Genomic DNA, 13,296 nt, shown 5'->3' with positions numbered 1-13,296 from the left:
ACAAGTAAGCCGCCTAACAAGGAAGCGCTCACACCCTTTGTCCCCTAAGGCTGGTGAACTTCTAGATGTTGCTACATAACCAGCAAAGAAGAAAAGTGCTAGAATACCAGATGAAAAATCAGCTTCTGACGATGAAGATCGTATACCTATAAGGAAGGTATTAAAGCTAAGGGATCCACTGTCCCCTTCTTCAACTCATCAATCCAAAAGGAGGAAGCTGATAAAGCTAAAATCCAAGATAGATGAACCTGCTGCTAAAGTCACAATCCCTTCAGCTCAAGTTGAAATTCTTGAAAATACCTCTTTTCCTCTCATCACTGAGCATTCCTTCTCCATGGGTAATAAACTGTCCACTACTCTCACTCACGTTTTCTTTCTCAAATCTAAACTATAGCTCCGCTGTAGATTTCTTCCTTAAATACATTAGCTCAAATAAAGAGAAAGACTGCCATCAAGATTGATCTTAAACTCTTACCTCCTCGGCCTCACTCTTATCCATCCTTCTCCCGTAAAGGTCCAATCAACCCATGGATTCTAAAAGGGATACCACCAAATACTGACAAATACTTAATCATCTATCCTGGTATAATTGATTCTAAGGGAAAAGCGGAGCTACTCCGGGTATCGCTGGATGACTTCATGCAAAGTCATACATTTCAGCAACACATATGCTGCCTTCCTCAATAAATGACGAGGGCCTAATCTTGATGCTCTTAGCAAAAGATATTTCATTCACTCATCTCTTTTTGATCTCGACCTATATAGAGACGAGTGGAAGGCTGTCAAATACACCTGACACAAGGTAGAATATCAATGGTGTAAGGACATTCCACCATGGAAACCAGGCATGCCCATGCCTTGGGATGTTCCTTCTAAAGATGCCCCGTCCGAATCACACACATTTCAGCCTATACCCGCTGAACCTATCTTTGCGTCTAGACCTCTAATGATGCTACAATCTGCCCCTGATCCAACGCAGCAATATGTCTCAGTGGAGGAGTTCAACAAGCTTAGATCTGATATAAATAAAAAAAATTGATAGCCTAATTGATCTGATTGCAACAAGGCTTCCCAAGGATCCTCCTCCATCCTAATAATCATAGTCTAGGAAGCTAGAATAGCTCGTACAAGATTAGTTGTATTAGCAAGTTAGAATACAATATACATTTTCATTCTATCTTGTTATTGTATATACTCATTGCCATTCAAAACACATTTTTTTTTCTTCGATACTCTACTGCGTATCTTGTCTCAATTTTTTTTATGATTACAAAGGGGGAGAAATAGAAGAGAAATTAATCAATTCGAATAAAAACTCCTGTATAATCAATTCGAATAAAAACTCTTGTATAATCTCTCTAATAATCAAGGATAGAAATTTCTACGGGATAATCAATTAAGGGGGAGTGCATATACTCAGAGGGAGTGTTACGTCTCACAAACAAAACAATGATTCAAGGGAATATAACTGAAATAAAACATTTCAATTTTTCATATTCTCTTTTCTGAAACAAGCTTGATTAATTATATTTGTCATCATCAAAAAGGGGGAGATTGTTAAGTCAAACGAAGACATTCCCAAAAAGTTTTTGAGTGAGAAAAATATAATATATGTTGTTATCTCTAACAAGTGAGTTAGTGTTTCAGAAAGAAGTAAGAATAGGTAAAATGACAAAATGGCATAAGCATTAGACGGTACAAGACAGAAGGCCAACATAAACACTCAACAAGACCATGCAAAATATAGTCCAAGGTAGCAAATAAAGACTCAGAAGGAAGATGATCAACGACCAAGAAGAAATGAAAAGTCTGACTGTATACTGAGTTGACCAAGACGAAAGGAAAAACACTGATGATTAGAGAAAGGTCAAAGTATTGAACTATATGTCTACTACCAGACGCAGACGAAGAATGACACACAATCACCTGAAAAATCATGGTTCAAAAGACAATTTGAATATTGTCTACAGTCACAAAAGAACGCATGAAGTCAGACAAATTATGACAAGAGAAGAAGAAAGAAGAAAAGCATACTCAAATGTTAAATCATGCGTATGTCGGGAAAAGTACATCATTTTTCAGACAAGGACAAAAGCTCCACAGCTATAGGATCAGAAAAAGGACAGAAGTTTCCTAGGACTCTGCTACACTCAGATACAACTACTAAATGAACAGGAAAACTTCACGCATTGTCTATAAACAGGAAACAATATTTAATGCAAGGATCAGAGCATTAAATGAGAAGATTAAACTAATCATAAACGACTATATCTCCTTCAACGGACATATGCAACGGACAGATTTTACAAGAGTCGATATATATCACTACTTCAAACCTTAAATGGCTGGCTTTCCTGATCAAGAAATAGTGATATCAAGCCCAAGAAACAGAGATACCAGAGATGAGCATTCAAAGTGATATGTACAATATAATATTGTATTTTTATCTCTGAAGACTAAGGTAGTTGAGGCATCATTGGTGAACTAAACCTTAGTGAGTGTTGTAAACCTATGTATCCCCTCCATGAGAGTAACCCAAACACTCAATCACAAGTCTCTGTAAGACTATGGTAGTAAGTAGAAATTTCCAATCCTCTCCGTGAGAGTTATGTATACACTCAAACCAAACCTACTTAGCCAACATAGTAAAGCTTGAAGAGGCTAAGGAAAGAATACTTGTAAAGCCCGGAGGGGCTTGTCAAAGAATACTCACTACTAGCCAGAAGTGGCTGATAAGAAAATATTAGCGCTGGTGAGTGAAGCTGGCGAGCCAGAAGTGGTCGAGAATACTTGGGGAACCAGAAGTGGTTTAAGAATACTAGTGTTGGTGAGTGAAGCCGATGCGCCAGAAGTTGTCGAGAATACTTGGACCAGAAGTGGTGTAAGAATACTAGTGCTAGTGAGTGGAGCTGGCGGGCTAGGAGTGCTCGAGAATACTTGAGCCAGGAGTGGTCGAGAACGTAGTTTTAAAAACCGGACCAGTCATCAAACCGGTTAAGGTACTAGGTCAGTGGGTTAAAGGTTGAACCGGTGGGTCACTAGTTGAACCCCATGACTCAATTTTTATTATTTTTGTTTTAAAAAATATTCATGTTAAATATATTTTATACTTATAAATTTTAATAAATTCATATCTTATTTTTAATTTCAATTTTTCTATTTTATTTAAAATTAATTTTATTTTTATTTTATAAAAAAGTACATAAAAAATTACATGTTAAACTGTATATTAATACAAATTAAAACTATAAATAATATGTACATATATAATATGCTTGCAATTGATATCACAAAATAATATATGTAATATCTACATAGATATTATATTATTAAATATATAATTTAAAATTAATAATATACCATAAAAGTTATTAAGTTGAATATATTACAAACAAATACATTAGAATAAGTAGTCATTGTTATATTTAATAAGACTCTTTGCTCTTCCATTAAGAGATTCAATTTTCATTATTATTTATGTGGTTTATGGTCCCCTAAAAAATAAAAATAAAAATAAAAAAAAGTGTGCTTGAACCGGTTTGACCCACCGGTTCACCAGTTGAACCGAAAAATTGACTGGTTCAATTCGGTTTGAAACGGGTCGATTGCATAACCGATCTAACTTAAGATTCGGACTGTCTGGACCACCGGTTCCTGGTCTGACTGGCCGGTTCAATCCGGTTTTAAAAACACTGGTCGAGAATACTCAAGTCCAGGAGTGGATGATAATACTCAATGCACTTCATTTCATATCTAGTGGATTCCTTCAAGTTGAAGGAGACTGGACGTAGCTCAGTTGAGCGAACCAGTATAAAATGATTGCATTTTTTTCTTACTTAGTCGTAAATCTTCCTTATTAATGAAACATTTGTGAAAGATTTCGTCCAATGTTCATATATCTTTAAAACAACTTTTAGACGAAGATGCTAACTTTGCTTGACAGACTTATTACACTAAGCGTTTTATCTATCACATGTTCCTAAATGAAACTATCTTGAAAAGGAAAATGTAAGAACTCCAATTAATATTCTTACAAAACATTTTCCCTAGTGGACGATAAATCCTTCAGACGCATTGATTGTAATTTAAGCAAACTCTACATAATCGTCTGATATTTAAAAGTACAGTGGATGAAGAGCACTACTATTGTGAAATTTTTTTTAAAATACCTTTGTTCACACACACACATATTCAACCCCCCTCTTCTATGTGTTTTTCCACTAATTTCATCATCTGGCCAAAAATTTGGAGTGCAAATGCACCCTAAATGCAACCCAAATGAAGTGGCTCTTATTCCTCCTAAAAGACTAAAGTACCCTTAGGTCTAGAAAAAGAAAGAAATGGATTTTGACCTCATAATTTAAGGTTTAAGTCCTAAAATAAATCCTAAGACTAATTTTGCCCCATAATACAAAGGCTAAATATAAATACAAAATAAAATCCTAATATTTAATGTACCCCAAAATACAAGGGCAAAATAGGAAAAGGAAAGAAAAAACTAAGGAGACGGCTCAAAATCCACACACATGATGATCATGGCTTTTAATGTACCCTCCTAGCCATGAACCTTGTGATAGGCCCTATATGATGCTTCAAGGATGGTCCTCCATCATCCCTTCCTTCTTGAGAAGGATTTGAACTCAAATCTTCACCCTCATCCATGTCATTAGTCCCTACAAAAGGTGTAAGATCACAAACATTAAAAGAGGAACTAACTCCATAATTGGAGGGAAGGTCTAGGATGTATGCATTGTCATTAATCCTTCTAAGAACTTGGAAAGGGCCATCTCCCCTAGGGCTTAGTTTGGACTTCCTTTGAGTAGGGAATCTATCCTTTCTCAAGTGAAGCCAAACGCAATCCCCAACTTCAAAGGTTACCTTTTTCCTCCCTTTGTTGTTGTACTTGGCATATTTTTTGGTTTGTTTCTCAATTTGGCTTTTGACTTTCTCATGGTATTTTCTTATAAATCCAGCCCTAGATACTCCTTCTTTGTGGTACAACGAAGTAGTATTTGGGAGTGGGAGCAAGTCAAGAGGGGTAAGGGGATTAAAGCCATATAAAACCTCAAAAGGAGATAGTTTAGTAGTCTTGTTGACTACTATATTATAAGCAAACTCTATGTGAGGGAGGCATTCATCCCAAGTTTTCTTGTTCCCTTTTAAAATGACCCTCAACAATGTGTATAAGGACCTATTCACTACTTCGGTTTGCCCATCGATTTCTGGGTGGCAAGTAGTGGAATAGACAAGCTTTGTTCCTAGTTTTTCCAAAAGTGACTAAGGAACTTAGCATCCCTATCGGACACAATAGTCTTGGGTAACCCATGCAAACGGACCACCTCTTTGAAGAAAAGTTTAGCAATATAACAAGCATCATCTACTTTGTGGCATGGTATAAAATGAGCCATTTTTCTAAAATGATCCACAACCACAAAGATAGAATCAAACCCATTTTGGGTCCTTGGGAGACTAAGCACAAAATCCAAACTAATGTCAACCCAAGGGGAGCTAGCTATAGGAAGAGGGGTGTAGAGTCCATGAGGCATTACTCTTGATTTTGCTTGAAGGCAAGTGATACACTTGGAGCAATGCCTTTGAACGTCCACTCTCATGTATAGCCAATAAAATTTAGATTTCAAAAGGCTTAGGGTTTTATCAACCCCAAAATGGCCCATGAGACCTCCCTCATGACTTTGCTTAACCAAAAACTTTCTAATAGATCCTTGGGGTATACAAAGTTTTCCCATTTTAAAAAGGTATCCCTCAAGAAGATAGAACCCATCAAAAGGCTTTTGGAAGCATTTGGTGAAGGTGGATTGGAAATCTTAATCATCCTCATACAACTCCTTTATATTATCAAAACCAAGAATTTGAGACCCTAAGGAAAAGAGTAATGAGTGCCATCTAGATAAAGCATCCATCACCACATTATTCTTTCCCTTCTTATATTTGATAATATAAGGGAATTGCTCAAGATATTCAACCCACTTGGCATGTCTTTTGTTTAACTTCCCTTGCCCTCTAATGTACTTAAGTAACTCATGATCGGTGTGTATGATGAATTCCCTAGTCACTAAGTAATGCTCCCAAACTTGGAGGGCTCTAATAAGGGCATAAAGCTCCTTGTCATAGGTGGGATAATTCAAGGTGGCCCTATGAAGGTTTTCACTAAAGTAAGCAATGGGGTGGCCTCCTTGAAGCAACACGGCACCTATGCCAAAACCGGATGCATCACATTCTAGGTCAAAGGTTTGAGCAATGTTTGGGAGGTCTAGACTGGGTGCATTGGTGAGCTTTTCCTTAAGATCACTGAAAGCTTTTTCTTGGGCTTCACCCTAAATGAAAGGAACATCCTTTTTAACAAGCTCATTAAGAGGGGATGCAAGAGTGTAAAAGTATTTGACAAATCTTTAATAGAAGCTTGCTAAAACATGGAAGCTCTTTACGTCTCCCACAATTTTTGGGGTGAGCCAATCTTGGATGGCTTTTATTTTCTCGCGGCCAACTTTCACTCCCTCTTTTCCAACTATAAAGCCCAAAAAATTCGCATTCTCTTTACAAAAGGTGCATTTCTCTAAGTTGGCATAGAGTTGGTTATCCCTAAGAATTATTAAGACTCCTCTTAGATGTCCAAGATGCTCATCTAAGGATTTGCTAAAAACTAGAATGTCATGAAAATAAACAACTACAAATTTCCCTATGCAATCCCTAAGTACATGATTCATTAGACGCATGAAGGTGCTAGGGGCATTGGTGAGACGAAAAGGCATCAATAACCATTCATACAAACCAAACTTGGTTTTAAAAGCAGTTTTCCATTCATCACCCTCTTGGATTCTAATTTGGTGATAACCACTCTCAAGATCAATTTTGGAGATATGATGGCCCCATGTAGCTCATCTAACATATCATCTAGCCTAGGGATTGGGTGCGTATATTTTATGGTGATGTTATTGATGGCTCTACAATCTGTGCACATCCTCCATTTGCCATCCTTCTTAGGCACCAAAAGAACGGGGACGACACAAGGGCTAAGGCTCTTTTGAACCCATCCCTTCTTCAACAAGTCCTCAACTTGAGTTTCTATCTCTTTGGTTTCTTGGGGATTAGTCCTATAGGCAGGCCTATTTGGTAGACTTGCTCCTGGAATGAGGTCTATTTGATGTTCTAGTCCTCTTAAAGGTGGAAGTCCACTTGGAACCTCTTAAGGGAATAAATCATTAAATTCTTTCAAAAGTATTTGGACCACTTGAGGTAGAGACTCAAGTTCATGACTAGTGATAGTGAGTGTCTCTTTGAAACAAAGAAGGTATAAAGGTTATTCAAGCAAGAGTGTTTCATAATATCATTTTTGAGAGATAAGTGACTCTTGTGAGCAACTTCTTTAGAGGGGACATTTGCCTCTAAACTTGATACCTCCTCTTCCCTTTCTTTAGTCCATGAAGGAGGACCTTTTTTTCCTTTTTTTGATTTTTTTTTCTTTATTTTCCCTCTTCTTCCCTCTTAGCTTTTATTTTGATTTGATCCTCACTCACTTGAGAAGGTGATAGAGGACACAAAATGATTTTTCTTCCCAAGTGTTGGAAACTTATCTTATTGGTGAGGCCATCATGGATGGTTTTCTTATCAAATTGCCAAGGCCTCCCAAGAAAAACATGACTAGCCTCCAATGACACTATATCACACAAAACTTCATCCTTATATTTGCCAATGGAGATTGGTATGTTTGATTGTTGGTTGACTACAATTCGTCCTTTCTCATTTATTCATTGCAATTTAGTAGGTCTAGGATGGAGTATTGTAGTTAAGGCTAACTTCTCTACCAATCTAGTGCTACAACAGTTGCAACTAGACCCACTATCTACAATGAGAGAACAAGTATTTTCTAAAACCTTGCATCTTTATGAAATAAGTTCTCCCTTTGATATTGGTCAATATCACTAGTTTGGTTGTTAAGAAGCCTCCTAACCACAAGTAAGTCTCCACTACAAGGTAAGATTTCTTCTTCCAAATCTATGGCTTCATCCTCACTAATTAAAGTGGATGAAGAAGAAGTAGCTTCATCAATGCTACTATAGTGGTCTTGGCCTCTTAAACTCATGGTTTTCTTTGTGGGACATTGAGAAGCAATATGTCCCCTTCCAAGACACTTGAAGCACTTGATGTCACTTGACTTAGATTCTTTAGAAGGAGCCTCAAGAGAAGATTTTTCTTTTTCTTGCTCTTTTTATTTTTCTTTGAAATAAGGTTTGGAAGAGGATGCGTCTTTCTTGAAATGCTTGGAATAAGAGGGAGTGGAGTCTTTTCTAAAATTTTTCCTTTTGAGTTGATGTTCCACTCTTGAACAAAGTTGAACAAGTTCATTTAAATCTCTATAAGGCAAAAGTTCAACTTTGTCTCTTATTTCAAGATTAAGACCACTTTGAAATCTAGAAATGGTGGTCCTCTCTTCTTCCCTTATTCCAGCCTTCATCATAAGTAACTCCATTTGTTGCCCATATTCCTCCACATTTGATGACCCTTGTTTCAACCTTTGAAGCTTATCCATAAGCTCACGGTCATAGTATGGGGGAATATGCCTCCTTCTTAAGGCACTACAGAGTTCATTCTAATATTGTATTGGGGGCTCATGATGCAATCTTCTTTCTTTTTCCAAGGAGGTCCACCAATACATAGCATGTCCTTAGAAGCTAAGGGTTGCTAAAGAAACCTTTTTTCTCTTCACTTATTCCATGGCAAGAAAAAAGTTGTCTAACTTTCATTTCCCAATCTAAATATGTTTTAACATTGTCTTTGCCATGAAATGAGGAAAGAGTAATATTGGGTTCCTTATGGGAAGACTCCCTTGGTCTTTGTGTTCTTGGTGGCTTTTGATAGTAATCATCATTGTGATGACTACTATAATGGCTATCACTTGGGGGGTTTGTAGGGTGTTGAATACCCTCACTTTCACTTCTAGGGGTTCTCACCCCATTGCCTCTTTGGGGCCTAGTTAAGGGAACCCTTGGGTTGGATCCCCCAACTCCCCCCCATGACTAGTTTTGCTAGCATCTATTTTATTTCCTTTTTGTTTTTCTCATTTTCTCTCTCTTTTCTGTTATATTCTTCCTCTCTTTTTTCATTTTCTTCTTCCTTTCTTTTTATGTATTCCCTAAATTATCTAAGTTCATCCCTAAGACTATGTCTACTACTATGGGTATTTTGACCACGTACACTTGAATGATCACTCATCATTGATCAAAAAAGGTTTTCACAAAGAGGTTCTTGCAAATATTTTCACAAAGAGTGAGTGATAAAAGATTTTCACAAAAGATTTTGAGTGCAAGAATAGTGATAGGAGGCCTAAGTGCACAAAGTGAACTATCAATGGAGGTGGACTACAAAGAATCTCTTAAAAACCAAGTTCTTTCAAGTAGAAATCATTAATCCCCTTTTTCACTTTCCTCATAAAAAACATTTTAGCACAACAAGAGTGAGTGTGTGTTCGGACCCCTAGTAGGCAACTTTGGAAGCCTCTAAACAAACATACAACAACCTAAGGAATTATGCTAACAACTAGGAGAATTAAAGGAAAACAATAAAGCATATACTAGTCGGAAGTCCTAGGGTGGAAGCTTGAAGTGACCTTGGGGGTTTTCGAGAAACTTCCACAAGAACTAAACGAAACTACTCCTAAAAATAATTAATTTAAGAGGCCAATTACAACCCAATTGACTGAATAAGGACCAAGATACAAGTGGCCCAATCAAAACTACAAAATTGGCACAAAAATGAAGGAGTAAAAGGAACAAAACAAGAAAGTCTTCAAAGCTCCAATTTTGATGTTCCCTTCACAATGAACAAACTTGGTTAGTTTCCTCCCAAGGTGTTTGCACTTTAAGTTTGTGATGGATCCCTCCCAAAGCACTTTGGAATTCACAGACAATTCCTCCAACTCAATCTTCCCAAAAGTTGCATGGATGTGTGAAAATAGCCTTCATCTACACCAAGTGAAATAAACCAACCAAGAGCAAGAAAGGAGGCCAAGAAATAAAAACTAAAAATGCTCAATTAGAAAGGCTAAACTCAAGGAGAATATTGATGGGACAAAACAAAAGGAATTCCAAGAAAGAAAAGCAAAAAATTAAAGCACATTTAAGAAGGCAAGCACTCAAAGGGAAATCCTAGAAGAGTTCTATAATAGAATTAAGTGTTTAATGTTCCTTGTCCTTAAAGAATTAATGTGAGGTCTCTTCCTTAAAGTCCAGCCACGGTTTTTGGTCTCAAATTGGGTCCAAAAATGGTCCAAGTCCACTCCAATTGTGCAAGGGTAAAATGGTAATTGTCCACAAGTCTAACAACAAATTTCCTTTGATTTTTTTTTTTTTGTATTTTCACGCCAGTTTTCTTGGTGCAACCCCTTGGTTAGTTTTTTTTTTCTTTTTAATTTTAACCTTGTATGTTGCTTGGTTTTTACACTTGTGGGTGAATTAAAAGTAGCACAAAAAGTAGGAGACAAAAAAGGACAAGTGGCATGCATAAAGCAACTTTTGTAAGGTGGAAGGTGTCTTGTACTATGTACTAATTTGGTGCAGTTTTTTTCAGCAAACACACACACATTCTTGGCATATTTTTCAGCACAAAAACACTACATGGTTGTCATACAAAGGACAAGGGATGATCATGTAATGATGAGCATGTAGGAGTGGCTAACCATGCATGTGTAGGAGACAAATCCACATGGAATTCAACAAACTTTTAGAACATGTCATGAACTAAATAACATGCATGAGTGACCTCTAGGAACATGCAAAATTTTAGCCAGCGACCTAGAAGGAAAACCATGCATCATTCATTTCCAAGTTACATGCATCAAGTGAAGGTATTATGCATATACTTGTATTTGGGTGAAAAAGTGAGGAAAACACAAACTTTAGACAAAACTTGGACAAATAAAGATTAAAATGGGGTTCATAAAGTGTTCATCATGTTCTTGAAAAAAATTTCCAGCAAAGATGAAAATGAAGAAAAGAATACAAGAACCTATTTTAAAGGAAACCTAGAGCACAACAAGGAAGGCTGATGAACCAACAATAAACCACTTAACAAGAAGACAACATTTTAAGAAATAATTGAGAGGATAACATCAAGACATATGAGATGACATAGACATGACAAGAAACATTTAGAAGACACAAAAGAGAAGAGACAAGTTACCCTTGAAGACAACCATGGCTTTGATACCATATGATGGAACCAACTTCTCCATGAGGGCTAGTGGTTGATTCCTTCTCTTCTCCAAGGTTGATATGACGTGAAGGATGATCTCTTCAAGGGTATTGAAGTGGAAAATTTGGTGTTTGGGAAGGTGAAGGGTGACGCACAAAATGAAGGAGAGAAATGGAAGGTGTTTGGTGGTGTAGCTCCTTTAGGCTAGCTCACTTCACTTAGGATGATGAAGGCCAACCAAGGAAGACCCAAGCTCACTCAAGGAAGAGAGGAGAGGATAGGGGGCCATGGAGTTCCTAGGGGACTAAGGAAAGAATGAAGAGGCACCAGGCTCACTCAATAGCTTTAATTTCCAAAGTGGCTACAAGGTGGGTGACCTAGAGTACTTATAGGGAGAGAAAGGCATCTAGTGTTTCTTGGGAGAATTTGGCCAAAATTTTGGAGTCCAAATGCACCCTAAATGAAACCTAAATCCATCCCAAATGAAATGGCTCTCATTCCTCCTAAAAGACCGAAGTACCCTTAGGTCTAGGAAAAGAAAGAAATGGACTTTGACCTCATAATTTAAGGTTTAAGTCCTAAAATAAATCCTAAGACTAATTTTGCCTCATAATACAAAGGCTAAATATAAATACAAAATAAAATCCTAATATTTAATGTACCCCAAAATACGAGGGCAAAATGGGAAAAGAAAACAACAAACTAAGGAGAGGGCTCAAAATCCACACACATGATGATCATGGCTTTTGGTGTGGTGTGTTCTTCATCTTTCTCTTCCCTCCTAGCCATGGACCTTGTGATAGGCCCTATATGATGCTTCAAGGATGGTCCTCCATCAACCTATGAGATAAGAAAAAGGTGCCTTACAACTACAAAGACTAAATACACCTATACAAGCATCTACTATATACAAGGTACAAGAACTCAAACTATACAAGGTATGTACAATAGAGACTATGAGACTAAAAAGAGGAATCATACTCAATGCTCATATAGAGCATAGGTCTAAGAAGCACCTCATCTATAGAAGCCTCCTCTAGCCTCCTAATCATGGTTCTTTCTAAAGGTCCAATGACCTTCAAGTGTGAGCTTCCTATGGATCAACCTTCACCCTTCTTGGTCTTACCTTTTCCAAAGGGATCCTTGAGGATTAGGTTTCCATCAGAAAGGTTTTGCTCTGATAGTGTGATATTGGGGAAAAGTTTTAGTATTAGTAATTATATGCAAATGTTAAGTTGCTATTTCATGTTGGAACTTTATTAAATTAGGTGGTTATGCCTTGCTTTGTTTTATACATTAATTTCTATATTTTTCTTTGCCCAGGTATGGATAAAGCATTGTAAACCCTTTTACAAAGTATTGATGAGAAGAAATTTATTATTTTTTATTTTACAAAATTGTTATATTATTTATTTTTTTATTTGGGGTAAAAGGGTGTAACATAATGAGTTGTATAGGTATTTATTTAGAATTTTCATATTCATATAGGCTTTCCATGTTATTTGCCTCACTTTTAGAAATTTAATTTAAAAATTACTAGTAAAGACAAGTAAGAATTAATATACACACTTAATAATCTAGGTTTGATTTTGTAATAAGAAATACTACCTTGGGTATTAAATATAAGAAGAAAAAACCTAATTCATGTTAATAAAGAAAGTTGGTTAGCTTCACTTTATTTCACTTATCTCAATTATAAAATAACTTATTTTCCTAAACTACCCTTCATTGAAACTTTAAATTAATAATAAAAAGAGTTATAGGAAATATATTCTCAATTAAATGAATGAGCATTTTGGAGATGAAGTCATCATTAAATACAATAAAATTAGTTGAGATTTCTAAAATTCGGCGGAGTAATTAATTAAAAAACATGTCAATACAAATAGATTAATGAAAATAACATATAGTATCATAATTCCATATTTTAAACTTTTTTATAAAATAGAATTGATTGCAAGGAGACAAGAAAATTAAGACAAAAATATTAATTATGAACAAGCTTTTCATAAAGAATCAGGAGTACAAGGTAGTAATAATAACACAAGATCGCCATTCAAACTATATGTCTCGATGGAGGGTTGATTT

This window comes from Cajanus cajan, chromosome 3, assembly GCF_000230855.2.
Source record: "Cajanus cajan strain Asha chromosome 3, NIPB_CcT2T_4, whole genome shotgun sequence".
NCBI classification, from domain to species: Eukaryota; Viridiplantae; Streptophyta; class Magnoliopsida; order Fabales; family Fabaceae; genus Cajanus; species Cajanus cajan.
This window is presented reverse-complemented; position numbering follows the sequence as displayed.